Source organism: Felis catus, chromosome A1 (assembly GCF_018350175.1).
Source record: "Felis catus isolate Fca126 chromosome A1, F.catus_Fca126_mat1.0, whole genome shotgun sequence".
Lineage (NCBI taxonomy): Eukaryota > Metazoa > Chordata > Mammalia > Carnivora > Felidae > Felis > Felis catus.
The window spans coordinates 200,178,369-200,205,690 of record NC_058368.1 but is presented as its reverse complement, the minus strand read 5'-3'; the positions used below and the strand labels follow the sequence as shown (position 1 = coordinate 200,205,690).

General features: G+C 36.2%; 2 long non-coding RNA genes across 3 annotated transcripts in view; one reads left to right on the top strand and one right to left on the bottom strand.

Moving 5' to 3' along the window:
* LOC123380039 overlaps positions 1–2,229 on the bottom strand; it is a 192,733-nt gene extending 190,504 nt beyond the window's left edge. Inside the window, exon 1 of one of the 2 annotated variants that reach the window (XR_006585285.1) lies at positions 1,814–2,229. This is a non-coding gene — a long non-coding RNA (uncharacterized LOC123380039). The remainder of the gene's footprint in view (positions 1–1,813) is intronic. The other variant, XR_006585278.1, reaches the window with a different exon arrangement.
* On the top strand, positions 2,167–9,744 carry LOC123380045. Its single transcript, XR_006585289.1, has 4 exons — positions 2,167–2,305; positions 2,509–2,630; positions 5,671–5,746; positions 9,596–9,744. It is a non-coding gene; the product is annotated as an uncharacterized LOC123380045 (long non-coding RNA).
* Positions 9,745–27,322: the final 17,578 nt, after the last annotated feature.

Sequence of the window (27,322 nt, the reverse complement as noted above, 5' to 3'; positions counted from 1 at the left end):
GTAACCATGCACTTCACAGATTCTACCTCCTCTTTGGTAGAAAGATATTTTAGGTAAACAGATCTCCCAACTAATACTTGACTAACAAACCTCCCAACATTATTTTCTTTAAAATTGAAATTAAGAAACAAAAAATAAGTGGAAAGAACATAAAAAGGAAAGAAAAAAAAGGACAATAAATATACAAATCACGTCTGAGGAAAAGGCAATAAATGAAAGAAATGAACAAACAAAACCACTTACTCCAGAGGAAATAGATTTAATGCAAGAAGGAGAAAATAATTTTAAAAATATGTTTAACTGATATCCTTAAAGAGATGTGAAAGGATAATGTATCCAAAAAAGAACAATTGGCTGGAAAGGAAGCAATCAGAGAAAAGGAGGAGTTCCTGGATATTAAAAAAAAAAAAAAAAAAAAAAGTTTTTTTTAAAGGTGAATTTTATCTTGGGTACATTGGAAAATACTTCAGAAAGTAAATCTAATTCATGTTGAATGACACTAAAAAGTGCCATAGGCTTTTTTTTAGGCATTAACTCTCAAGAGACAATAAAAGAAGGTATAAGCAAAAAATACTTTAGAAGTTAGAAAAGCTATACATGAGTTGTGACAGATTTAAAAGACCTAATGCCTAAGCAAGCAATATGAGGAACCCAGAGGCAACCCTTTTGTACTGTAGAGCCCCTAGAAACTCAGAAATTGTCAGCAAAGTAGGGTTGAAGGCTAGGCTAAATAATGGGCATTAGATATGTAAATCTAAAAAGCAGGTAAAATCTCAGATTTTTCAACCCTCTGCAGCTGTGAGATTTTCCCTGCCTCCCTCTTTGTTAATCTTCCCTCACCCACATACACACACCCAAAGTTTGAAAGTTTACCTCCTAGGGTGGATAAAGCATAGGAATTCTTACTGAGTAAATTCTGAGTCCACTCAAATAAAGAAAGTATCAGAAAATGAGTTTTTCCAGGTTGCTACCAGATGGGTCTAACAGTGATAGTTGTCTCAGTATGTAGTTTTGAGGGGCACTCCAAATCCATTCTGTCCTTTCCAATGGCTGTTAGGCTAAAAACAAGGGTTCCCAATCAAACAAACAAAATGTGATACCTAGTTTAATTGGTATGCACAAGTCTCCAAAAGGTTTCGAGATTCCAAAATAGCTTCATTGCAAGATTCATTGCAAAAGCCTAGTGAAAAATCCAAGACACACAAGAAGCACCTACAACAAAAGACCGTCAGAATGACACGACTCCTACTAGTCCCCTCTACCCTCCTTGAGCGTGTACTCACAGTCAAGTCTATTAATTCTCTATTTGAATTGCCTTTCCACTCTGAAGAGGCCACAGGACAATAAACAAAAAGTCCACCAAGTTAGTGGCCTTACAATGCACAATCTCCAAGGTCAGAAGCCTAAAACACCTGGGCCGCCCCCATTGCACCCTCCCAGAGGTCGATCATCAAAACACTGGCCCAGAAACTGACACCTCCTTTGCAATCAACCAACACCCTGTGCGTCGGAGAAGATTATCCTTGACGGTTTTCTACAAAATCTTTCACACCAACTGTAATGGTCCCATTTCTACCCTCAAAGGAGGGCCCCTACCAGATTGAGGAGACTCCTAGGGATTCTCTGTTTAACTGCTAGGCAGTATTCCCTTCAACAGCCCAGGGAAAACTAAAATTAAAATTAATTTAAAAACGTCGCCAAATTCTGGTAGATACCAGCACTACACTCTCTACTTTAAACCCACTCACTCACGACCCTTCAGACAGGATTCTGGGAAATCTGGCGGAAGCCAAAGGAGGGCGAGAATTCTTACCTGAGTCAGTTCCCCCGGATTACTGTAGAGCCTGGTTGAGAAAGGAAGGTAAAATGTCTCGTTGTCCTTTATTGGTCATCTATCCTTTTCTCTCCCTCCAACACATAATGCCTTCTTGTTTGTCTCCATTTGTCTCTGAGACTCCGGCTTGCCTTTCTGCCGCCCGAAGCACTCTGTCGTCGTTTTTGCAAATTCAGGCAGCTCTGCTGTCTGCTGGGACACAAAAATACAGCGGACAGAAAGGTGGGTTGCACCCCATTTGCAGCTTGATGTGGCCGGACAGAAATGTGGGTTGCACCCGTTTATGGACGCGTCTGTTAAAGTAACTTTCTAAACCCAAGTCGGAGCCGCTCCTGACGGGTGTCACGTCAGAAACAGAAACCTACGTGACTTCGCGCCCCTGTAAATGCTCCACTTGACCAGAAATGCGGTCTATTCAGTTAGCCAATCCCCAAACACCAAGCCAACGCTGGGCCTTCTCACCCGCACAAGGTGGTTCTCAGGCTCCAGCCAATGAGATAGTTTCAGTTTCCGTGTATCTCTTCACCGTTTTTTTATTCTTTACCCTATAAGAGTTGTCTACCTTCTGCCCCATTTTGCGGTTCTCCACAGGAGACTGCCTGCTTCATGAAGTGGTAAACAAACTTTGTTTGTACCACCTAATATTATATATTTTTTAAATCCTCTGTTAACAGTTTTTGGTGACTAATGGATTCTAAAGCTGACTTCTTGACCTGTGAAGCAATCAGACGCACAGGCAAGGCACCTGCTGAATCCTTCGTGTTCACGCTCCTCTCGTCCTTCCCCAGGGCTGTGGGTAAGTCACTCGGATTTGGGCTCCGCTCTTGCGTGCTGCTCTCCGGTATAAGCAAACTTTATATTATGGATATGATATGATATGATATGATATGATATGATATGATATGATATGATACCTATATACATAGTTCCCAGAAAGGTTCTGGCGTTTCGGTAAGGTTGCAGGGGTTTATTAAAATTCCCAAAAAGGTTCTGGGGTCCTGGAAATGTTCCAGTGTGGTTATATAGGGAGTCAACAATGGGTGGCAGCCAGTAGGGGATTTATAAGATAAAAATTTCATGTTGTCCCTTCCTCTCCAAATCCAGACTCTTGTGAATTTGGCTTTCAGGTGCCCATTTGTTATCAGTAACTTCTTAGAGACAGCTGTTGCCTTCTTATTTGCCTTATTTTGCGTCTGAGACCTTGGCTTTGTGCCTGCCTGGGGCATGCAATTTGCCGGTTCTTGCCTCCCCAGGGAGCTTAACTGTGAGGTTGGCGGTACAAAATTATTGCCAGACAGAAATGGGGGTTGCGCTCCGTTTGTGACTAGGGTCCTACGGACTGTTGCTAGCTCTCGGGGAAAACTGTTTAAGTCTTTTTTTTTTTTTTTTTTTTTTTTTTTTTACTAACTTTGAGAATGACTCTGGATCTTGGAAGGATAGTTTCTTTTGCACCCTCTTTGAGGACACTTCTTTCATCCGTGGTGTCATTCAGTACTCTATCCAGTTCTCCTGCCTTTACAGGCATTTCTCAACCAACTTGCAGTTAAACAAGGTAACTAGACTAGGTCTGGGAAATAGGCTGTGGGTGGAAGTGACATGAATTCCAAGCTAAAGCATAGAAAAGCAGACGCAAGATCACCCTGCTGACTCTTCTGATGCATGGACTAAGAAGACCATGGATTCAGAGTGATTCACTACACTTGTATATCTAGGGAAAGGTGGGTGTGGGGAGCCAGAGAAAGGAGCCTTCAGAATGAGTAATGAGCTGCTCTGGATGGTCACCTGGTCTGATAGCAAACTTTGCATGAATAAGAACTCACCTGCCATGTTAAGCTACTTAGATTCGGGGGCTTGTCTTAAGACAACAACATGGTATAGCCTCTTCTGATATAATAGCCAATTGTGCAACATGATCTGAATAACTAATTTCTAAGCAAATAAATTCCATTCAGTACTGGGTGAAGGCCAAGAAGGCCATTTCCAGTTATATGAAGTTTATTTGGCTGAACTACACCAATGTTAACATACTAGTGAATTGAAGCCATGCAAATTCTAAAATATAACTTAATTCAAAAATAGGATTTTAGAAAGTTTCATATATACATTATAACTCTCTACAGTGTGTCAATCAAAACATTTAAAATTTTTTGCCAACATTTAACAAAGGATAAAATGATCAGATTTTTAATTTTCTGTAACATTTCTTATCAAGGATGAAATATTTCCTTTATAGAGAAGAGAATGCAGAATAAGGGTGACATTTGCCATATTGGATAGCATTACAGGTTTTTTTTTATCTGGACAAATTCCAAGTTTGGACTAGGAGTATGTCTATTTGGTGCCAATGGAAGAGTGAAAGAAAGCTTAACATTAGTCTGTAACTTTCTACACAGAGTTTCTAAAGGACTACCACTTGATCACACTGTGTAGCATATGCTTGGTTTCTCTTCAGTCATGCTGAAGGGGTTAGCATAATAGGAAGGTAAGAATCAAAGGCCAGGGTGGGGAGGTAGCCATCAGCTATTTTACTATCAATTCTAGTTTCCTTAAGGGGTTTAAAACTGTCACTCTGTTCAAAGGTTTAAGCACTTATGACAGCCTTGGGCAGGAGAAAGTCGATTTTCCGCTGTAACATTATAATAGCACTTGTGTTATAGTGAGCTGTACTCACATGAATTTCTGGATCTAGTAGGATGTAATTCCCAGTGTGGCAACTTTACAGGGACTGTTTCTAGCCTTACCAGACTTATGATATATGGTTTTTAATATTTAGAAATATCTTTTCCCCATCCTTCACAGTGATGGCTTTATTATTTTGTTGTTGTTTCTTCTTGTTTTCAAATGAAAGCAAATAGAGTACAGTTGCCCTTCTGAAATGTCTTAACACTGCTTAAGAGAATTGGGGAATATGAAGATAATAAAATGTCCTGAGATACTATGAAAGTTTATATATTCTAAAATCTTACTTTTATTCTAAAAGAGTTATTAATTCAGAATTTTCATTAAAACATAAGGATGTCTTTATAAATAGATTGAATAAAATATACCTACCTAAATATTTGCATTTCATTTCATAGAGTTTTATTATTTCAAATACAAATTATTATATACTTAGTGCTAAGTTTCTGCTTTAATTTAATAATTATAAGCATAAGCATTAATAATGCCTATAATTCTGATTAAATCTATGCTTCCTTGATAAATAGCAAAGAGAAAAAGGAAAACAGATATTTATAGATTAATTGTAGCTCATCTTAAAGGTGAAATATAATGCCACCTGGGAAAATTTAACTTTCTCCAATAATTGGTATAATCTGTAAGAATAAAGCAGTGTGAAATTATAAACACTTGTCTGATAGTCTGTTAAATCTGTATGGTTTACAGTCACAGAAATGTTTGCAAAACAAAATAAACAAAAGACATGTAAGAAATAATGTCATTATAGGAAGCTATATCTTTCAGTTATAAGATGAATTAGTTGTGAGAATCTAATATACAGCATGGTGATTATAGTTAATAATAGTATATTACTGTATAATATACTTAAAATTTTCCAAGAGAGTAGATCTCAAGTGTTATCAACAGCAAAGAAGGAAGGAAGGAAGGAAGGAAGGAAGGAAGGAAGGAAGGAAGGAAGGAAGGAAGGAAGGAAGGAAGAAAGAAAAAGTGTTAACTATGTAACTATGCGAGGTAATAGAAATGTTAATTAACTTGATTGTGGTAATCATTTCACAATGTGTACATATATTAAATCTTCAGATTATACACCTATTAAAAATCATGCTGTGTAATCTAAATATACCTGCTTTTTATTTGTCAATCATACATCAATAAAGCTGGAAAAGCTAAACTGAAATAAAGGAAGCTCTCTGTATCATGAACATTTATGAAGTTTCATCTGTGTTTTGAAAAGTAAGTTCTTAATGATGTAAAAATAAATCAGTTATTTATCCTGCTTTGTTTGCTACTAAAATGAAAAAAAGAGAAAAAAATTAAAATGTACCAATCTTTCTTTTGTCTAACTTTAGCCAACATTGACTTCATTCTCATATACTTTTCTAAGACCATATTTAAAAAAAATAGTTATACTGAATATTAGTATTTCCTTTACATAAGTGTCGATTCTATGGAACAGGGTGATGGTTTTGTGTGTAAAAGTTTTTATGTCATACATAAACTTCCCTAAAGTGCTCATGTATTTAAATCAGGCCATTTGACAAGACAGTATGTAAGCTTTGTGAAGGTATTTACTAGAAGTAAATATATTTGAATAAATGCGTATCAAATCAGGAAAGTTGAAAGCAGAACAGAAAGGAAGCAAGTTGTGGCTCATAAAAAGTGCAAAAATTATTATAGCTACTTTTTCAAGCATCTAACTAGTTCCCAGACACTAGGCAAAATCCTTTATGAAAATCATCTCATTGACTCTTACCTATGACTAATGTACTAGTAATCTTATTTTACAGGTGTATTTATAAAGCATGATGCATTTTTTTAATAACATCTGTTACTTGTTTCTCATAACCATACTATAAAACAGGTGCAATCACTTCATGAGGAATCTGAGAGCCATTCAGCCAGTTCATTTACCCACAATCGCTGCTCTCAAAACAGAGGACTTTGCACCAACAGTTCACATTGTTATTTCCATCAAAGGAAAAATAATTTGAGAGCTGAAATCCTGGTGACCAAATAGGTCCCTGTGATTACTCATCACTTGAATTTAGTAGTAATTCAACTTCATGTTCACAAGTTTTTTAGGGTTTTTTTTTTGAGTATTTTGAGTATTTTTATCTTGAGTTCAATGACTATGTGATAATATGAAATTCATTAGCCAATGAATTCATTAGCCAATAAGTAGAAAAGCACATATTTTCATACCCTGATTTTAATAATCTCTTATACTAATTAAGAGAAAAGCAGTGTGGGGATTGAGGGTGTGAACTCCAGGGTCAGAATCTCAGTCTTGCCACCTCCTCCCTGTGACTTTAAGAATAACTTACTATGCTGAACTTAAGTTTTGATAATACCTGTACCATAGATTTCCTACAAGGATTAATCCATTCAAAGAACTTAGACCAGTGCTTAGCCCATGCAGTTTCTCAATAATTCTTAAGGAGCATTGTGCAAGTAGGTGGACGTATCAATACATGTGCTCAACTTTCTGCTGAGATATTAGGAGGGGGGCACCTGGGTGGCTCAGCTGGTTAAGCATCTGACTCTTGATTTCAGCCCAGGTCATGATCTCACAGTTCAGGAGTTCAAGCCCCGTGTCAGGCTCTACACTGACAGCACAGAGCCTGCTTGGGATTCTCTCTCCTCTCTCTCTCTGCTTCTCTCCCACTCATGTGCACTCTCTCCCTCTCTCAAAAGAAATAAATAAACATTTTTTGAAAAGGATATTAGTAGTAAAGATTGACTTATAAAACAATTTCTTAAAACAGTGTGATTAAAATCTTTAGTGCTTCAAAGACACCATGAAAAAAATGAAAAGATAATCCACAGACTAGGAGAAAATATTTCAAATCTTATATCTGATGAACGCTTTATATTTAGAACATGTAAAGAACTCCGTAATAAGATGACAGACAACTCAAAAAATGAGTAAAGGCGTAAACAGATACATTACCAAAGAATAACTAATTAAGAACATGAAACTAGTGCTCAATAACATTATCCGTTAGGAAAATGCATACTTAAACCACAGTGACATACACTTCACACCCACTAAAAGGGTGATAATTAAAAGACAGACTAATGTCAAGGATTCATAAAACTGGAATCATCATGCACTGATTATAGAAATGTAAAATGACACAGCCATTTTGCAAAGCAGTTTGACAGTTTCTTACTAAGTTAAACATAAACCTACCATACAACCCAACAATTCAATTCCTAGGTGGGAATTGAACCCAAGAGAAATGAAAACTCATATTAACCTAAACATTGTATGTAAATGATCATAATATTATTCACAATAGCCTCAAAATGGAAACAAATGTCCATCATCTGGTGAATTCATATAAAAATATATGACATACTTACACAATGAGATACTATACAGCAATAAAAAGGAATTGAATACTCATATATACTACAATATGAGTGAAAACCAAAAGATGTTAAGTGAAAAAAGACAAATGCAAAAGATACTTGTGGTATCCTAATCACAAATTAGTGAAGAGCTAAGGCCTTATCTTTGGCTTGTATGACTTTATAGTCTGTGTTGCAAGAACTACCCAAACAAAATGGGCTTATTTATATACCAGTATGTTTACATTATGGGATTTTTTTAATATATGAAATTTATTGCCAAATTGGTTTCCATACAACACCCAATGCTCATCCCAAAAGATGCCCTCTTCAATACCCATCACCTATCCCCCCTCCCTCCCACCCCCCCCCCCCATCAATCCTCAGTTTGTTCTCAGTTTTTAAGAGTCTCTTATGCTTTGGCTCTCTCCCACTCTAACCTCTTTGTTTTTTTTTCCCCCCCCTTCCCCTCCCCCATGGGTTTCTGTTAAGTTTCTCAGGATCCACATAAGAGTGAAAACATATGGTATCTGTCTTTCTCTGTATGGCTTATTTCACTTAGCATCACACTCTCCAGCTCCATCCACGTTGCTACCAAGGGCTATATTTCATTCTTTCTCATTGCCACATAGTACTCCATTGTATATATAAACCACAATTTCTTTATCCATTCATCAGTTGATGGACATTTAGGCTCTTTCCACAATTTGGCTATTGTTGAGATTTTTTAAAGGGATTTGGAAACTCTTGGTGAATACACCAATTGTCTTTCAAATAACACTTTCTTGCTGCATGTATTATCTGGTGTAATGATTCAAAATCTTTAAGAGATAAGCCAAAAATAACTCCCTAAGCAGAGGCCACATTTTCCCTGTCCCTACAATCCCTTGGTCATTGTTATATCACCAAAGACCTCAGGAGAACTGGCAGACTACCAAGAATCTTGGAGGATATTTGTTTTTACCGTTGTTGCTATGTGTCTACTTCCCCATAATATATCTGTCAAATAAATATGACTTACTTGATGCAGTAGATTTTTGTTGAAAATATGTTTAAATTAGAATATATAGGGACTTTTCTGCTTTATTTTTAATGAGATGTAAGTAGTTTTGAAAAGGCAAAAGGCAAGTGAAATATTTACTTCAATAATACAATAAGCAAGGCTTGAGCATCTTCTGTGTGTCACCTCTCAAGCCTCCCATTAGGTCCCAATATAATAAATGAAAAAGACCCATAAAACTTGCCCCATCAGTCTGTTTCCTTACTGGAGTTTAGATACACTGAAGGGGGTCTGGAAATCGAGGGACTGACACTAAATTATGACAAAACATGATAAGGCCCTCAGTGCTATTGACCTGAATTTTAGAAATCGAGGGGACTGCTACTAAATTATGACAAAACATGATAAGACCCTCAGTGTTATTGACCTGAATTTTAGAAGCATGTCATGGAGTATCAGATGCAGGAAGGACTAATTTTACTTAGAGTAGGTCAAAGAGGGCATCTAAGGATAGATGCTATTTGAGTTGGGCCTTAAGTAATTAAGTCCCTGAGAGTATGAAATAAAAGCAGAATACTGCAGTCACTTGTGTGTTTGGCACAAAAAAATTCTCAAGCAACAATGGTGTATTCTCCCTAAAACTGCTTTCAAAGACCCTACATGTTGTAGCAGATTCTGTCACTCCCACCCTTCTCCCTTGGTACTCACCTTTATGTGTATACCCTCAGCTTCTTAACTGCACATGCTGGACCCTGTCTGAAGCCTTTCTCTGCGCTCAGGAACACATTAAGCCTGCAAGCAGAATGAGCAAGAATTCCAACCCAGCCCCAGAAATAGCCCTCAACCCTGAGCTGAATTCCACTTGGGGGACTGAAGGTCAGTTACCCACAGAACCTGTTGATTAATGGATTCTATATATTGCCTTCCTTCCTTCTCCTGTCCCACTTCCCTGTGCTCCTATCAGTACTTGCTTTGATTATCACCTGTTTGAGTGACCTATCATTGTGTAACAAATTACCTCAAAACATACTGGCTTAAAATAACAACCACTTGGTTTTGCTCACAGTTTTGTTGATCAGAAATTCAAGCTGGACCCTGTTGGGTGATTCTTCTGTTTTGACTGAGCCCAGTTGGTAGTCAGCTGGTGGATTGGTTGGTCTGTGTTATCTGAGATGGTTCCACTTGCATACTTGATGAATTGGCAGGGATGGCTGAAAGGCTGGACTTAGCTGGGACTACCAGTGAAAATGCCAACTTTTGGTCTCTCCAGCATGAGATCTCAGGGTATTCATGCTTCTTACCTGACACCATAGGGTTCACAGGGAGAGTGCTCTGAGACTCAGCTGGTGGAAGCTGCCAATGTTTTAATATTTGGGACCAGAAATGTATACAGAGTTACATCTGCAACATTGAGTTGACACGGAAAACACCCTGATTCAAGGGGGCAGGCCATGGATTCCATCTAAGAATGATAAGAGTAACAAAAATTGCAAAATCAGCTTTTGGGGCAACACAACCTAAACTATGAGTTGGATTATGCACTGTATTAAGTACCACATCTCAGTGTTCACAATTCACACAATAGTCACATTCTATGCTGTTTGAAAGTGCGTGGGCAGGAAAGCATGGAGGTGGAAATTGCACACCTCACAGAGGAGTCCTGCTCTGTGAGGGAGATCCCACTACTTTGTAACCCCACACGAACCCTCTTGAGAAGAGAATACACACCTGTTTCCTAGTGCACCCATTAGTGTGCCAGCACCATGCCCCAACCGTGGGCCAGGCATATCCTCATGTCATTTCTCTTACTACCCAACTGGTGGCTTTGAGAAACTCAATTCTCATTCCTACCTCAACTGTGCAGCTGACCTTGTCATCTCATTTTGACTCTGCTTGTGATTGCTATGATGTGGGCGATCTGAGGTGTGGGGAAGTAGATGAGAGTACAGGTAGAGGTGTTCAGAGCTTGTCTTGGCAGAGCTCAGCTGAATTAGATTGTTTCGGATATGTAATAATATTTTTTAATGTTTATTTATTTTTGAGAGTGGGGGAGGGGCAGAGAGAGAAGAGACAGGACCCGAAGCAGGCTCTGTGTTGACAGCTGACAGCAGAGAGCCTGACTCGGGGCTTGAACTCACCAATGTGAAATCATGACTGGAGCTGAAGTCAGAGGCTTAACCGACTGAGCCACCCAGGCACCCCTCTGATGTGTAATAATATTTTTAACTTAATTTTTCTCTTTTTTTCCCCTCTACTACATGTGTGTGTGTGTGTGTGTTTAATGTTTATTTATTTATTTTGAGAGAGTGCAAGCAGAGGAGGGGCAGAGAGAGAGGGGGAGAGAGAGAATCCTAATCAGGTCAGGGCAGAGCCCGACCCAGGGCTCGATCTCATGAACCGTGTGTGAATCATGACCTGAGCCAAAATCAAGAGTTGGACACTTAACTGACTGAGCTACCCAGGTGCCTCTACTTGTGTTTTTACATGAAGGAAGTGACTTTACACAAAGAGACTTTATGGCTGGCAGAGGCCTCATGCTGTATCATATTGGGGGTATTGTTTATATCACTTGAGTGAAAATTGTCAATAGTTTCACCCTAGATTCCTGAAGATCTAGGAATTCTGTGTTCTGTTTCTAAGTCATTTGCTAAGTAATACATTTCTCCTAATCCTTCAACTACCTGTCTCACAGGGATATGAGAGAATTAAATGGAGTAAGATAAGTAGAAATGATGTGAAAACCTGAATACACCTTAAATGTCTAGATTTCTTGAGAGCAAAGATCAATACTATGCCTGGGTCATACTAAATATGCAATAACTGTAGAAATGGATAAATGTGTTGTCATTAGTTCTGCAAAAATAATAATAGCTTATAAAGTTATACAGAAAAGATCATTTGATCTCATAGAATAAAAACCAGCAAGTAACTAAAACCAGTAAGTAATTAACCTTAGCGAGAAGTATTATGAATTGTACCAAACTCACCAGTTCAAAGACATTGCAACTATACAACTTAGAAAAATACAAAAAATCCTTGCATAGTGCATTCTAAGAAGGAAGTTTTGGTTGCATTGGAAATAAGAAATAGGAGAGAGAATTTTTCTGTGAACCAGATGGATTATTTTTTTAGCTCTTAGGAAATACCGTAGCCAGCCACCATAAAAGCCTCCGGCTGAGATGTTTAAAGGTGAGCAGTTCCAGCCTTCAACTAAGCAGTCTGGGGGAGGGGTGAGTCACTGTGCAAAAAGAACAGGGAGTCATGTGGTCCAACTGTAAAATAGAAAAATTGCATGTAATTATTTTACAAGCAGAGTGCGATGATGTGAAAGGAAGAACTAATGATGATGCACTCAGCTTGTTAGAGGCTTTTCCTTCTGGGGAGCTCAAGGTTGCAAGATGTGCTGCTCACTAGAATTTTTTCTTTCCTTCCCCTGGATACATAATGTTACAATAAACCCTGCACAGAGGGGGTTAATGCTGCAAGGATGTTTTTAAATAATTTCTGTGACCAAAGCCGGAGATACAAGCCTAGCAATAATTCTCCCTGACTTCAAGCATCCTGTATTGATTGATTAATTATTCCACCAATGAACTAACAGGTATTGACCTTATCTGGTTGAGTAGCATTTAGCCAAAAGTCAGTAATCTGCATCGATCACTTAATGGAACATCAAAGCTCAGCATTCTGACAGGTTTGTGTCATTCAGCAAAAATCTGTCTATGTTTTGCTGATACCTTGACCTTTTGTATCAAGCAGTCTTTACAGAAAACGAAAAGTAATGACAAAATTAAATCTTGGAAATAATGCTTTGTTATGTAAAAGGAATTTTTTTCTTGGACTATTGCAAATAGCTTTTGCTAAAATCTTGTTGAGGGATTTCTTTGCAAATTGAAAAGCTGTTTTCTGCATGCTTGCAATGCATGGTATTCTGCTGAAGCGTGAAATTATCAAAACAATGAACTCTGAGATAATTAACACTACAGCAGAGCTTCACAGAGGTAACACTGAACAAGTCAGATTCTCTAGGGAGGGGTCCATATAAAGAGAACTTGGGCCAGTGATTCAGAATAGTCCGGATGGGGCGCTATCTTTTCTTGCCCATTCTGAGTACCAGAATCCTGATTCAAATATTCAGACAAATCCACTGTTCCAATCAAATACCTATATATCTACCTAAAAGACTAGAAGAGTTTGTTATAAAAACAACAGAATGATCAGTTGGTAATATCTAAACCCGCTTTCACAATGGGAATTATATACTCTGATACCTATGTACAGAGAATATGACAAAGCACAGTAGATTCTTATTAAAGTTCCATTTCCTCCTCACTTAGGAAATGATGATGAAACCCTTAACAAGCATGGCTCAGGCAGTAGTCTCTAGAATAGCCCTCTTAAATCTTCTGTGACTCCGATACTAATGTGGTCCCACTAGGCTGGGCTATGTAAGGATGCCCACTTTTCACTTCAGAACTCTTACTTTTAACTATTTATTGCTTATGCACTTGACTTAAGAATGGTTACTGAATACTAAGGCTTGCCTTCCAAGAAGATTCTGCTACCTCCTAATCTGTTAAGATGGTAGTTCTTCCCATGCAGTGCTGTATCACAGTGCAATGCTCTGTCTCTCTGCATCTCTGGTCCTAAAGGATGCTTTGGTCTGGAGCATTCAACTTTTAATACCTGCTATGGTGCTTGCTAAGTGGTTGGCCTGTTGGGTTTAAAGCTCTTTTAGTGTGAAAAAGCTATTCCTACTTAGAGTCTTACTTAAAATGCTTCTCTCCATTACCAAGCAGCATTTTAATTCATCAGTTGCAGTGCCCTCTATGCCTTATCTGTCTGTATTTGAAGACCAAGCCATGCACAGTGGCTCCCCTACAGTTTGATAAGCTTGGTTTGTGTCCATGACTTGTTAATTAATTAAAACTTGGGGCACCTGGATGGCTCAGTCAGTTAAGCGTCCGACTTCGGCTCAGGTCACGAACTCACAGTTCGTGGGTTCGAGCCCCGTGTCGGGCCCTGTGCTGACAGCTCAGAACCTAGAGCCTGCTTCGGATTCTGGGTCTCCTTCTCTCTCTACCCCTCCCCCACCTGTGCTGTGTCTCTCTCTGTCTCTCAATAATAAATGTAAAAACAAAAATTAAAATTAAAACTAAAATTTCCCTTCACCAATAATGTTTTTCAATGAATGTTGAATATTTTCCACAACAAAGCTAATAATCAGTGTCTGTAATAAAATGGCAAACAGATCATGTGTCATTAGTTTCATTATCAGTAAAATATGGGTGTTAGGAGAAATTTAAGGTCCATTCTATCACTGTCTATTATGCTTTTTTTGAATACTTATCAGTAACTTATTTAGGAATATGTTGATAGGAAAGTTTACCTAAAAGAAAAATAACATACTGGAGTAACTTTTTCTCTAAGCTAAAATGAAATCAGAAAAGCCATGAATAGAAAGATGCTCTGCACTAACCTTAAATGACCACATGGAGTGATTTGATTGATTACTCGATAAAGTTGAATGCCTTTTGAACTGAAAGTCAGTTTCATTAAAAATATGACCTAATAGGCACAGCTCATGTGGTGTCACAATCATAAAGAAAAAAAAAAAAAAAAAACACATCAGACATCTAGGATCTCTGAGGAAGGAAAATGAACTCAAACTTTCACCTGGGTGTCATGTGCTTTTCTAGTTCATCAACAATGACAAGATTCAGAGAATTATTGAAAATCTTAAGTGGATAGTCTTTACATTATACTTATTTTTCCTTTAAATATGAAAAGATTAAATTAAATCAAACTGGCTAGAAAAAATGTACAACATCTTTTGTTATGATTTTGTAGAGTGTATGATGTATTTTGTCTAAAAATAGTTCTTACTTTTGGCCAAGGCACACATATTAATACTGACTGTTGACTGACATTTTAGTCACTTGTTTGGATTTTGTGTTCATTTTGTATAAACTGGAGAATTTTGTCTCCTTATATATTTTGCTCTACATATAAACCAGTCAATTGAATTTACATTAATGCTTATTTATCTTCATAATATGCATAGAGTCCCTATATGCTAAATGGAAGATACATTGTTCTCCCAGAAAAATAAAGATAAAAGTTTTATTTTTCCAAAAGCACTAACCCTTGAATTTCATAATTAGAAAAAGAATAACATGTGTTTTCTTGACAAAACAAATTAGCAGAATAAACAGCCATATAATTTGGGAGCTCTTATTTCAGGCAACTTGGGAAAGAAGTGCATAAAACATTAGTCAGCATAACTAAATTAATTAAACTAATACTAATTGTTAAATTTCTAGAAATTCAATCATTGAAGTGACTTAGAAACAAGAAATTTAAATATATGAAGTACAGTGAATAAAATATGAAGTACAATTTTAACAAGCATACAAGGCATTGTTTTACTGCAGTTCAGGATTGCCCAAATGTTTTGGTCTCAGGACACTTCTACACTCTTAATAATTATTGAGGAGTCCAAAGAGCTTTGGTTTATGTGGATTCTGTCAATTGATATTTACCATATTAAAAATTAAAACTGAGACATTTTAAAAAATTATGCATTAATTTTAAATGATAAAAAACATTTTACATGTAAAACAAATGATAGTTTTACGAAAAATAACTATACTTTTTAAAACAATAATGAAAAGAATGGCATTGTTTTATCTTTTTTTCAAATTTAATGTGTTTCCTAACTGAAGATAGCTGGATTCTTACATCTGCATTTACATTTAATCTGTAACAGTATGTTATTTTGGTTGAAGTAAATGAAGAAAATCAGACCTCACAAGGATTTGTAGTTGGAAAAGGGAGAAGTATTTTAATAGATTTTTCACATAATTGTGGATGTTCTTTCTTAGTACTATGGCAAAACTCAGAAAGTGGTAGTATCCTAAAGATTCATTGTTATGTGGACTCTGTAACCATATCAATGAATTTTTTTTGTACCCTGTTCCATTAAAATTCCTTATCATCTGCGTGGAAATTTTTATTATGTCATTTTGTATGAAAACTTTACCCACAAGTGATTTTTAATAGACTTTATTTTTTAGAGCAGTTTTAGGCTCACAGCACAATGAAGCAGAAAGTACTGAGTTCCCATATACAGTTGACCCTTGAACAACATGGGTTTGAACTGCCCAGGTCCATTTATGCATGGATTTTTTCAATAAATACAGTACAGTACTAGAAATTTATTTTCTCTTCCTGATGATTTTCTTAATAATAGTTTCTTTTTTCTAGCTTACTTTATTGTAAGAATACAGTATATGATACATAAATCATACAAAATATGTGTCAGTAGAGAGTTTATGTTATCAGTAAAGCATTCCATCAACAGTGGGAGTAGTTAAGTTTTGGAAGAGTCAAAAGTTATACACAGATTTTCAAATGCTCAGAGCTTCAGCACCCCTAACCCATACATTGTTCAAATCAACTGTACCTCCTGCCCCTATACAAGCATCATGTCCCCCACTGTCAACATGTTGCACAGAGTGGTATGTGTTACAATCAATGTACCCACATTGTCACATCATCATCACCCAAAATCCATCATTTACATTAAGGTTTATTCTTGGAGTTCATCATTCTACATTTTGACAAATGCACAGTGACACGTATCTACCATTATGGTATTATAGAAAATAGTTTTATTGTCCTAAAAATCCTCTGTGCTCTGCCTATTCATCCCTCACTTCCCTATAACCTGTATAACCACTGATCTTTGTAATGTCTCCATAGTTTTTCCTTTCCCAGAATGCTATAAAGTGGCAACCATATGGTATGTAACCTTTCAGATTGATTTCTTTCACTTAGTAATGTGCATTTAAGTTCCTCCATGCCTTTTTGTGTCTTGAAGGCTCATTTCTTTTTAGCGCTAAATAGTATTCCATTGCCTAGATGGACCACGGTTTATTTATCCACTCACCTACTGAAAGACATCTTAGTGGCCTCCAAGTTTTGGCAAGTAGTAATAAAGCTGCTGTAAATATCCATATACAGCCTTTTTGTGAACATAAAGTTTCAGCTTTTTTGAGTAAATACCAAGGAGAATCATTGCTAGATCAAACGGAAACTAAACACAGTTTAGTTTTGTAAGGAACTGCTGAACTGTCTTCCAAAGTGGCTGCACCATTCTCATAGATATGAATGAGAGTTCCTGTTGCTCCCATCCTTGCCAGCATTTGGTGGTATCAGTGTCTTGGACTTTCATCAACATAATATGTGTGTAGAGGTATCTCATTGCTTTAATTTGCAATTCTCCAATGACATGTGACATAAGCATCTTTTCATATGCTTACTTAACATCTTTGTTTTCTTTGATGAAGTGCATAAATGATTTTTTACATCAATTATTTGTCACTTAGAAGCTATTGGTTCCCTGAGTCATACAGATCTTCCAAATGTTGACACATTTCATCACACCATATCAAAAATTCACATTCATTAAAATCACTACCAATGTCATCAGAGAAGTTTTCACATATTGGCAAGCTCATTATGGCAAATACAAGGTCCTCAAAATTGTTGTTTCCTTTTGAATGCTCACATTTATCATTAGCAACATATATCATCAGTTGTTTTCCTGTAACAGGATCATTTAATTCACTTTTCGGAAAGTGTGTGTCAAATACCTAAATCTAAATAACCGTAGTCTGTCATTCATTCTTTAGAATAAAAATGGTGCTTTATAGGGGGAGGCATCTTCCTCAATAACTGTATAAGTGTCCTTCTTTGAAACAATCATCATATTTCTATATGCAGCACAAGTGTTTTACACATACTTCCCACTTTAGCATGTGGAATATTAAAAAGACACAGTCAACGGTCAAAATACAGTAAAATTAATTTTTATGTTGCATCGTTTGCAAGTTGAAATGTTTTTTTTCTTTAACTGTGAATGCATGGCAGTGAAAAATATGCTGACAATAATATTATTTTATGTATATAGTTTTATTTTGTACTAAGGAGCCATTTTACTCACTACTTAGCACTATGCCACCATGAAAGGCAAATAATGTCTTAGCATTATTATATACATGGTTTTGAACTTTGGATCTTCCCCCCCAAGAATCTTAAGGACTCTCTTGGTTTCATGAACAAGACTTAAAAAACAGTTGCTGTGTGTTTTTACTTACTGGTTACAAGAGTCTTGAGGAATTGCTGAAGCTTGTTCACTCTCATTCTAGACAAATGTATATATACAAAAAACTGCATATGGTCTTAGGTATTTATGGACAGCCAGGAGGCTACCCATGGACAACTAGAGTATAGCTAATGAACCCTCCCTAACAGCCATGAGTTTTATCAGTTGTCCATGTAGAATTTTCTATCACAGAACTCTGAGAACCCTAAAAATGCAAGTGCCTATTGTCAAATATAGTCTAGTGTTCAGAAATCGTGTGTTATAACAATGTCATAAATAATTAAAAGGAAAATCATAATAATAATGAATTTTCTACAAAGTTGACAAAATATAATTTATAAAAATTCCTAGTTCTGTCCCTTTAATGCCTTCCCTATTAAGAAAACTAAAATAAATTATTTATAAAGATTGTTTAAATTTTGATGTGCTTGACCTTAAATGAAATGGCTGGATGCTTATTTTCTGGTGATTTCAGTTTGTTATTTTTTTTTTGTATTTTGGTTTTTGTTGTTGTTTTCCCACCATGCTCACAGACAAGGAGTATAAATAAAGGTTTTCTACAGTTGAGCCTATTACTGTCAGTGAACTCAGAAGAGTATCCCATTTTATACCCAACTTCAAGCCAGTTTCAAAGGTATCACAGAAGAGCAGCCACATTGATGCTGTACCCCTGGACTCAGTGATATAGTAGACTATTACGTATCTGCAATTTTTAAAAACTGTCAGTTTGGTACTATTTTTCTCATACAAATAGACACACATACTCACACCTTAATAGATGCATTTTCTGGGGAAAGGGAAAGTAGCCTTTTAGTACCTCATTGCACATAAACTGGGCTTTATGTATGGAAAGTTACTTTACATGGATAATAAACCTCACGTAAAACAGTTATTTCTGGCAGCTAATTTACCTTTATAGTTTATAGAGGTACCTTCTTCATAATGGTACCTTCTGATTCTACTTTCCCTGGGTTCAGCAATCAGTGTCAATTACTGCTGGTTTCCATAGAAACGAGACAACTAACGGTTATAAAATCTTCATTCATGGACTAGTTTTACAAATAATGTAGAGTTTGGAATGACTGCTTACTAAAGACATATTGCTTGAAACAGATGCCAATAAATTTAACCCTTGAAATGACATTTAAAGTTTTTGTGTAGTTTTCAATAATATTAGACCCACATATTTAAAATACAGTGATCTGTAGATCAAGCACTAAGAAGGGATTAAGTGAACCTCCCTGAAGGGACATTGAATGAATTGTATAATATGGAAGCAGCTGTTGAGCAGTCATGAAACCTGACTTGTTAGTGCCCATTGGCTTCAGTTAGTCAGGAACTTACTTATTTTTATCAATGTTAAGGAAAATCCAGATTTTCCTTAAAATTTTTTTCGTATTTAGTAAGACTTTCTAAACCCCTCAAATAATTAGAAAAATAAATGCTAATAAGGCTAAATTAATAGTATTAATTATATACCTTCAGAGTGCATTCATGTTATTAAGTAGTGGTGCCAGTTGTTAATGTTTGACAAATAATTGCTTAGTATGCTATCTTAGAACTTTCTGTATTTGTAATATAAATTTAATGTGTGGAATTCTTTTAGTAGTTATTTTCTTTATGCATGTTATGATTGTACATGGATAATGCATTCACAATCAATTTATAGCACTACTAATTTAGTAATTAAAATACAATCACTAAGAGCAACACAAATCAGAGATCCATCAATTAGTGTGTCTCATTAAAGCCGGGATCTTTTCTTTAGCTCTACAATTTTCTTCAAACTATTTGCCAGTTTCTAATTTTGTTGGGTTGCCATTGCTTCACATTGTTGAGATTATAGCAAAATGTGAGGTTTTCATATCATCTTTTCCATTAATGCGAGATAGCTGTAGAGCACTAACTTCATCTCAAACTGTTCAAAGGACTATGAGATAAGGCATTATCTGGTCTTAAGATACTCTAGACAGGAGAAAGAATACTTGTTTTCTGATTTCCATATACATGTCCACTTAACAGTAAAGTTTTATATTCCTCCTCTTAAGCACATGTTACCTCTCTCCTTTCAGAACCAAATGTCCTAGGGGTCCTCTGACCTGATGGCACCTCCCACTTTCTGTAGGATGTAAAGGATGCTTTATCTGTGACATTAACGTTAATCCAAATCTCATTTACCCTTGGAGCAGCTTATGGCTCTGTTTGTAGATTTGGTCTTGAGTTTTTGTGTGGCAGTTACATGCATTGGTGAGGTTACTTGTCCCATATTTGTTAATGTCAGGAGTTTGCCATAGCTGGAGCTCACTTATCTAGCATTTCAAAGGCAAGTTAAAAAAACCCAGCAGGACCCAGCTGAAATATTTTCTTTCAATACAGCCAAGCTGCAGGCATAAAACACAATAGTAAAGTATACAATGGAACAAAGTAAAAGGCCTTTATAACAGATCTTTGTTATGCCATTGCAAGTATTTCATAACATCAGCTACTGTTTTTCTCAATTGACATCATATAGATCTCAGTTAATGAAAAGAGACATGGAGCATATTGCATCAAATAGATGCTGGACAGGAAACAGAAAATGGATCATGAATCTGGGGGCCCCCGAGCTAAAGCGGTCAAACCTCTGAATAGCAAAAGGACTAATGTGTTTTAGCTGCTCTCCCTTCCAGCCATAAACCCAAGAGCAACACTGAAAGTGTTTTCTTTTCTAGGCTGCTCACCAACCCCCTACCCACCTCACCCCACCATGAAAGCCAGTCAGCAAGGATCAAAAACATTTCCTTTTAAATGAATCATGGCAATCCAATAAAGATGCAACACGCAGATTATGTACAAATCAATGATGAAACCATAGCCAGTATCAGCAGGCCTCAAGGAACAAAAATTGCTCACAGTCACGGGGTGTCTGTCCAATAATGAGCTGTGAAACTAAACACAGAACACATGCTATGCTCTGGGCAAAATCCCTCAAGCTGCTACTGTTCTGGCTTCTTTAAGAAACTTTGGGGTGTTGTAGAATTGTCCTCTTTCTTACCCTCCCCAGATGGGCCATGACGGCTTGGCTTAGCTTAGCTTTCTGAAGGGAGCCTTCAATGACACAGTTTTATCCGGGAAGCACAGGCAGACGACTGTAATGTTAAAATCTGGAAATCAATGTTCACATAAATAGAGAACAGGGCTGATTTAAAAGTCAATTACTATGCATGATTATTTAGAATCCTGGAAAATGAATACAAAGAAGATTCTTAAGTGTTCAGTTATTAATATTGCCAATAATTACCTGCCAATTGTTTTTTAATTGCTACTCATTGCAGATATTTCAGGGGAGGAGGAGATACTTTTCTATTTGAAAAGGGACAAACCTGTTTTGTTTTGTTTTTTTTTTTGCTAGATGCCTACCACAATCTTCATTCTTTTAAAATATTTCAATAGCATCAACCAATCTGCAGAGCTTTCTTATTTCCTTACACATCTCTTCCCTGGCACTCACTATTGTTCTTATTCTGTAACACTGGAAGCTAATTTTCATATTGGCGTGGCAAGGAGACAATGATAATAGTAGGTTCAGAATTCTAAGGTAAGAATGCAAAGAGAAAAAGATGATCAAGGATCAATCCACAAAAAAAACAGAACATGTTTCAGAAGACACAAGTTTTCCTTCCAGAGTTACACCAACTAAACTTCAGATAAGCCCTTTATCCTCCTAGAGCTTTGGTTTCTTCATCAGCCACATCTTTTCAACTTTAAGTTTTTATTTTTAGATCTAACAGTATGCTTTCAATTAAGAGGAAAGCAATCCTGAGTCTTTCACATTTAATCAAAAGAAAGTTCATGGCCTTCAGACCCTTTTAAGAGCATTTTATGTGTAATATACAGATTTGACAAAAGTCGGTGTACCATGGACTATTTTCCTTCTTTAATAATAAAAAAATTTTACAAATATGAGCTACTTTATTTAATCCATTACCTGCTAATAGCCTCCTTTTATGATTAGCTTAAAGGTCTAAAATAATAACTAACCAGCTGCTTATTAAAAAGTATCTGCTTTTGAGGACACTTCTACTTTCTCTAAATTCAACAGCCCATTGTGTTTCATGTTCATATTCCCAGGGTTTACTGATTTCTGTGAACAGTCAGGGCATATGGCACAGTTTTCCTCTCTAAGAGGATAGAACCAATTTATTTCAAATAGAAAGAACTTATCAGATCTAGACAGATCTCTAAAACACCTGTAAGATAATTTGGATTCACAGCAGTAATAAAATAGCAAACAAATTTCCCTCTCCTAAAAATGATAAATTACTGTATTTCATTGAGCAGACCTTTCCTTATCTGATGTGTTTTAAAAATGATAAATATGTCTCCATAAATCTGAAGGCAACCCAGGAGTCACCATCTACCTAATTGAATCAGAGCTTATATGATTCAAAGAGATAAGAACACATTAAACAAATGAGGATATTTTACATTGCAAAAGTGGATATAAAATTCACCTTTGAAGAATACATGGTGAAACAAATACTGAAAACAGATGAAGTATCAAAATAATTAGTAGAAACTGTCTCCATTTCTGAATAAAACCCTCCTCAAAATATCAGTTTTACTCTTGCAAATATTCTGACCTGTTTTATTATGATTTCCTTATACATTCACCTGTGTTGATCACTAAGTTCCTTACAGTTTATAATGAAATATTTTGTCAGTAAACTTTCTTTTTGTTCGTGACCTTAGTTTTTCCATCACCAACTATTAAATGTTTCATGGCTTTGATTTTCATCTTTTCAGGAAAATATCCTCTTTATGCTACATATTTGTTTTGCAATACTTGCTGTCAGCATTTAGCTTGCTTCCTGTTTCATTTTGCTCTCCTCTTGGGCTCTGCCGTCTTATTGCTTCTGGCTTCCCTGTAATTGAGACCTGCTCATTTCCTCTGAACTCTTTGTCATTATTTTTTGTTTTCTACTTTCTCTTAAATTCTTCTCAAAATAAGACTCTAGCTCCTCTGACCACTTCTGTCTGGCTTTGGAATACTGTTTCTGGTTCGCTGTTCCTGCCACATGGCAGGAGGAAATCTAAAAAGTCATGGTGACTTTAAAAGGAAGAGTTTGGTCTCTCTAAACAAGTCAAGAATGAATTTCCAATTTATTTTTATGAACAATGACACTAATACCATTTGAAATCAGGGATCTTTGACACAGTCTCTTAAGATACAAAAACAAAATCTATCTTTGGCATCAGAGTGGCAGGTAATTGTTTCATTTCATATCTGGAGACTTTTCAAAACAAAGTATTTTTGTTTCTTCTGAGATGGCTTAATTGAATACCACATGAAATCAGTGACTCCTTTACAGTGTAAAAAAAGGTTTATGTATCTCTTCAGTTTAATGCAAATGAGGAGAAAAGAAAAAATAATGAGGTGAAGAAACTAAGTCTGTACAAGCTGGGGCATATGTGGTATATTGGAAAGAAGAGCTCAGGATATCTAGAAATGGCTTTTGAAAATGTAGATGTAATCATAATATTCCCCAGGTCAAAATTTTCTAAGGGCTTCCTAGCATATTTAGAATAAAATCCAAATTTCTTCTTATTATGTAGTAAGTCCTACATTATCTGGTTTTTGCTTATACCGCTTGTATATACCTTATACCTCTCCACTCTCTCCACCTCATAATCCAAAACCCTGCTCTCCAGTGATACCACTGGAGATTCTCTTGCTTCTCTCAGTTTCTTGAGCAAGCTCATTTCCACCTCATTCCTTTTTTTTTTTTTTTTTTTTGGAATGCTCTGCATCCAAATATACTCAAGTCACTCTTGCTTCTATAGTATATGACCTCTTCAGAGACACCTTCCCCAGTTCTTCTGTTAAAAAGAAAAAAAGAACACTTTTCCTTACCATCATCCTCCTTTATGCTTCATTTTCTCCTATAACACTATAGAAAATAGTGCCTAGCACAAAATGTATTATCAGAAATTATTTGTTAAATAAATGGATGGGGCTAATATGTTTGTTTTAAGAGTAAAACAAAATAATGTATACAAAGGACTTAGTACGGTCCCTAGCACAGCATAAATGCTCAAAAATCATCTTCTCCTATGATTACAACTTATGATATCTACTTTTCCCACCACGTTACTAAGTTCCTCACAGCAATGACTGTGCCTTTTTTTTTTCTTTTTTGCTTACCACCATTCTCAGAATCTAGGACAGTTCCCAGCTCATAAGAAGTATGCACTAAATAAAATATTTGTTATATAGGTGGAAGAAAGAATAGTATGTGCTAAGCAACACTTTAACATAGTTACTAACAAAACCAACAATGGGGCGCCTGGGTGGCGCAGTCGGTTAAGCGGCCGACTTCAGCCAGGTCACGATCTCGCGGTCCGTGAGTTCGAGCCCCGCGTCAGGCTCTGGGCTGATGGCTCGGAGCCTGGAGCCTGTTTCCGATTCTGTGTCTCCCTCTCTCTCTGCCCCTCGCCCGTTCATGCTCTGTCTCTCTCTGTCCCAAAAATAAATAAACATTGAAAAAAAAATTAAAAAAAAAAAAAAAACAAAACCAACAGTGAAGATCTGAATAATATTCCCAGCTCAAAAACCTAATTTATGAAATTAAGCATTTAAGTTCCCCTCATTCAATTATGTTTATTGAGAACCTACTATACACAAAATTTGATGCTAAATGCAGCAGAAGAAGCAAAGATAAACCGCAATAGATGCAGCCTCCACAAAGTTCAAGATAGGGCTAAGAAATCCTTGTCTGGTGTGGAAATGAGGAAGTGCAGTTAGACAAAAATATCACAATTTTAAATTTGGATACTTTGGAGAATTGCAGAATATCAATAACTAAATGGAGAAACCAAACATGAAACAAGTAGATATTGAGCTATAATGTAAACAAGAGAGAAACGATATAAAGTCCATAGATCATATTTAATTTTATGATTTAATTAAGACACATCTACAGTTTTAAAAATGTTTGAATGCAGTTACTATCACATAGCAAGAAAAGGAATCATGCCATTTCCACTAAACTATTGTCTCCAAGAATAGTTTACTTTTCACTAAAGTATTCTAAATATTCAAGTTCAATTACAAATTTCTAGATCATACATGCAGAAGAATGAACCTGGACCACTTTCTTACACCATACACAAAAATTAACTCAAAATGGATGACAGACCGAAATGTAAGACAGGAAGCCATCAAAATCCTCGAGGCGAAAGCAAGCAAAAGCCTCTTTGACCTTGGCTGCAGCAACTTCTTACTCAACACGTCTCCAGAGGCAAGGGAAACAAAAGCGAAAATGGAATATTGGGACCTCATCGAAATAAAAGCTGCTGCATAGCGAAGGGAACAGTCAGCAAAACTAAAAGGCAACTGACGGAATGGGAGAAGATATTTGCAAATGACATATCAGATAAAGGGTTAGTATCCAAAATCTATAAAGAACTTATCAAACTCAACACACAAAAAACAAATAATCCAGTGAAGAAATGGGCAAAAGACATGAATAGACACTTCTCCAAAGAAGACATGCAGATGGCCAACCGACACATGCAAAAATGCTCAACATCACTCATCATCAGGAAAATACAAACCAAAACCACAGTGAGATACCACCTCACACCTGTCAGAACGGCTAACATTAACAACTCAGGCAACAATAGATGTTGGCGAGGATGCAGAGAAAGAGGATCTCTTTTGCACTCTGGTGGGAATGCAAACTAATGCAGCCACTCTGGAAGACAGTCTGGAGGTTCCTCAAAAAATTAAAAATAGAACTAACCTATGACCCAGCAAATGCACTACCAGGTATTTATCCAAGGGATACAGGTATGCTCTTTCGAAGGGGCACATGCACCCCAATGTTTATAGGAGTACTATCAACAATAGCCAAAGTATGGAAACAGCCCAAATGTCCATTGATGGACGAATGGATAAAGAAGATGTGGTGTACATATACACAATGGAGTATTACTTGGCAATCAAAAAGAATGAAATCTTGCCATTTGCAGCTACATGGATGGAACTAGAGGGTATTATTCTAAGCAAAATTAGTCAGAGAAAGACAAATATCATATGACTTCACTCACGTGAGGACTTTAAGATACAATACAAATGAACATAAGAGAAGGGAAGCAAAAATAAAATAAAATCAGGGAGGGGGACAGAAACATAAGAGACTCTTAAATCTGGAGAACAGAGAGTTACTGGAGGGGTTTTGGGAGAGGGAATGGGATAAATGGGTAAGGGGCATTAAGGAATCTACTCCTGAAATCATTGTTGCACTATATGCTAACTAACTTGGATGTACATTTAAAAAATAAATTAAATAAAAATTAAAAAAAACAAATTTCCAAGTCATAAAAAATACAAAGATAAAGGTATTTTAACTAAACATGCTAAAGATACAATCCATAATGTTAGAGACAAAAATACATGAGAAATAATGATGATTTTAGGGCACCAAGAATGAAATCTTCATGCAGACATAACCTATTTAAAGCCAGAGGGAAGAATTTTTTAAAGCATGTTTTGTATGTTTTATTTTTAAAAGCTTGCTACATCAGTTTATAACACAATAATGAATCCTAGTTTTCAAAATGTATGTGCTGAACTCATGATTTTGAAACAAGCTACATCTGCAAAATTATTCCAGAAGCATGAACCAAATTTCCCTTCAACCACAATAAAAAATAATTTTGTCTCGTACTTATCAATCTTTTATATATGTGTAAAATCTTGAGGAAGCCTTTTTACATTAATTATCTACTCTTAAAAACAGGAATTACCTTCTCATATAATCAGGATAAATTAACTTTTTAAAACTGCTTTTATTAAAATGAGCTTCCCAGTTAATTACTACAATAGTTACTTTTCAACTAGTTATCTTGAATTATCATATTAAATTATGTTCATTCAATAAATACGACATAATTTATAAATGTATTCACAGGACCTAAATTGGAAACTTCTCTAATTATCTTGGAATTGATACTTTTCCCTATAGATAAGCAGCAAACTGAAAGCACCCCACTCTCTACAGGTCAAGTTTAGTGGTAAATAAAAGTCATTAATATAAAATAGCTTATTTTTGAAAAAGGAGAATTTCATACTTCTACAAAATTCATTTACCTTACAGACAACTCTTACATCTGATATTAAATTTCTGTAATCAGTTCTGCCAAAAAGAAAAAAAAATGTACTAGAGCAAACTAAAAGGACAGGTGCCTGGGTCACTCAGTCAGGTAAGCATCTGACTCCTGCTTTTGGCTCAGATCATGATCT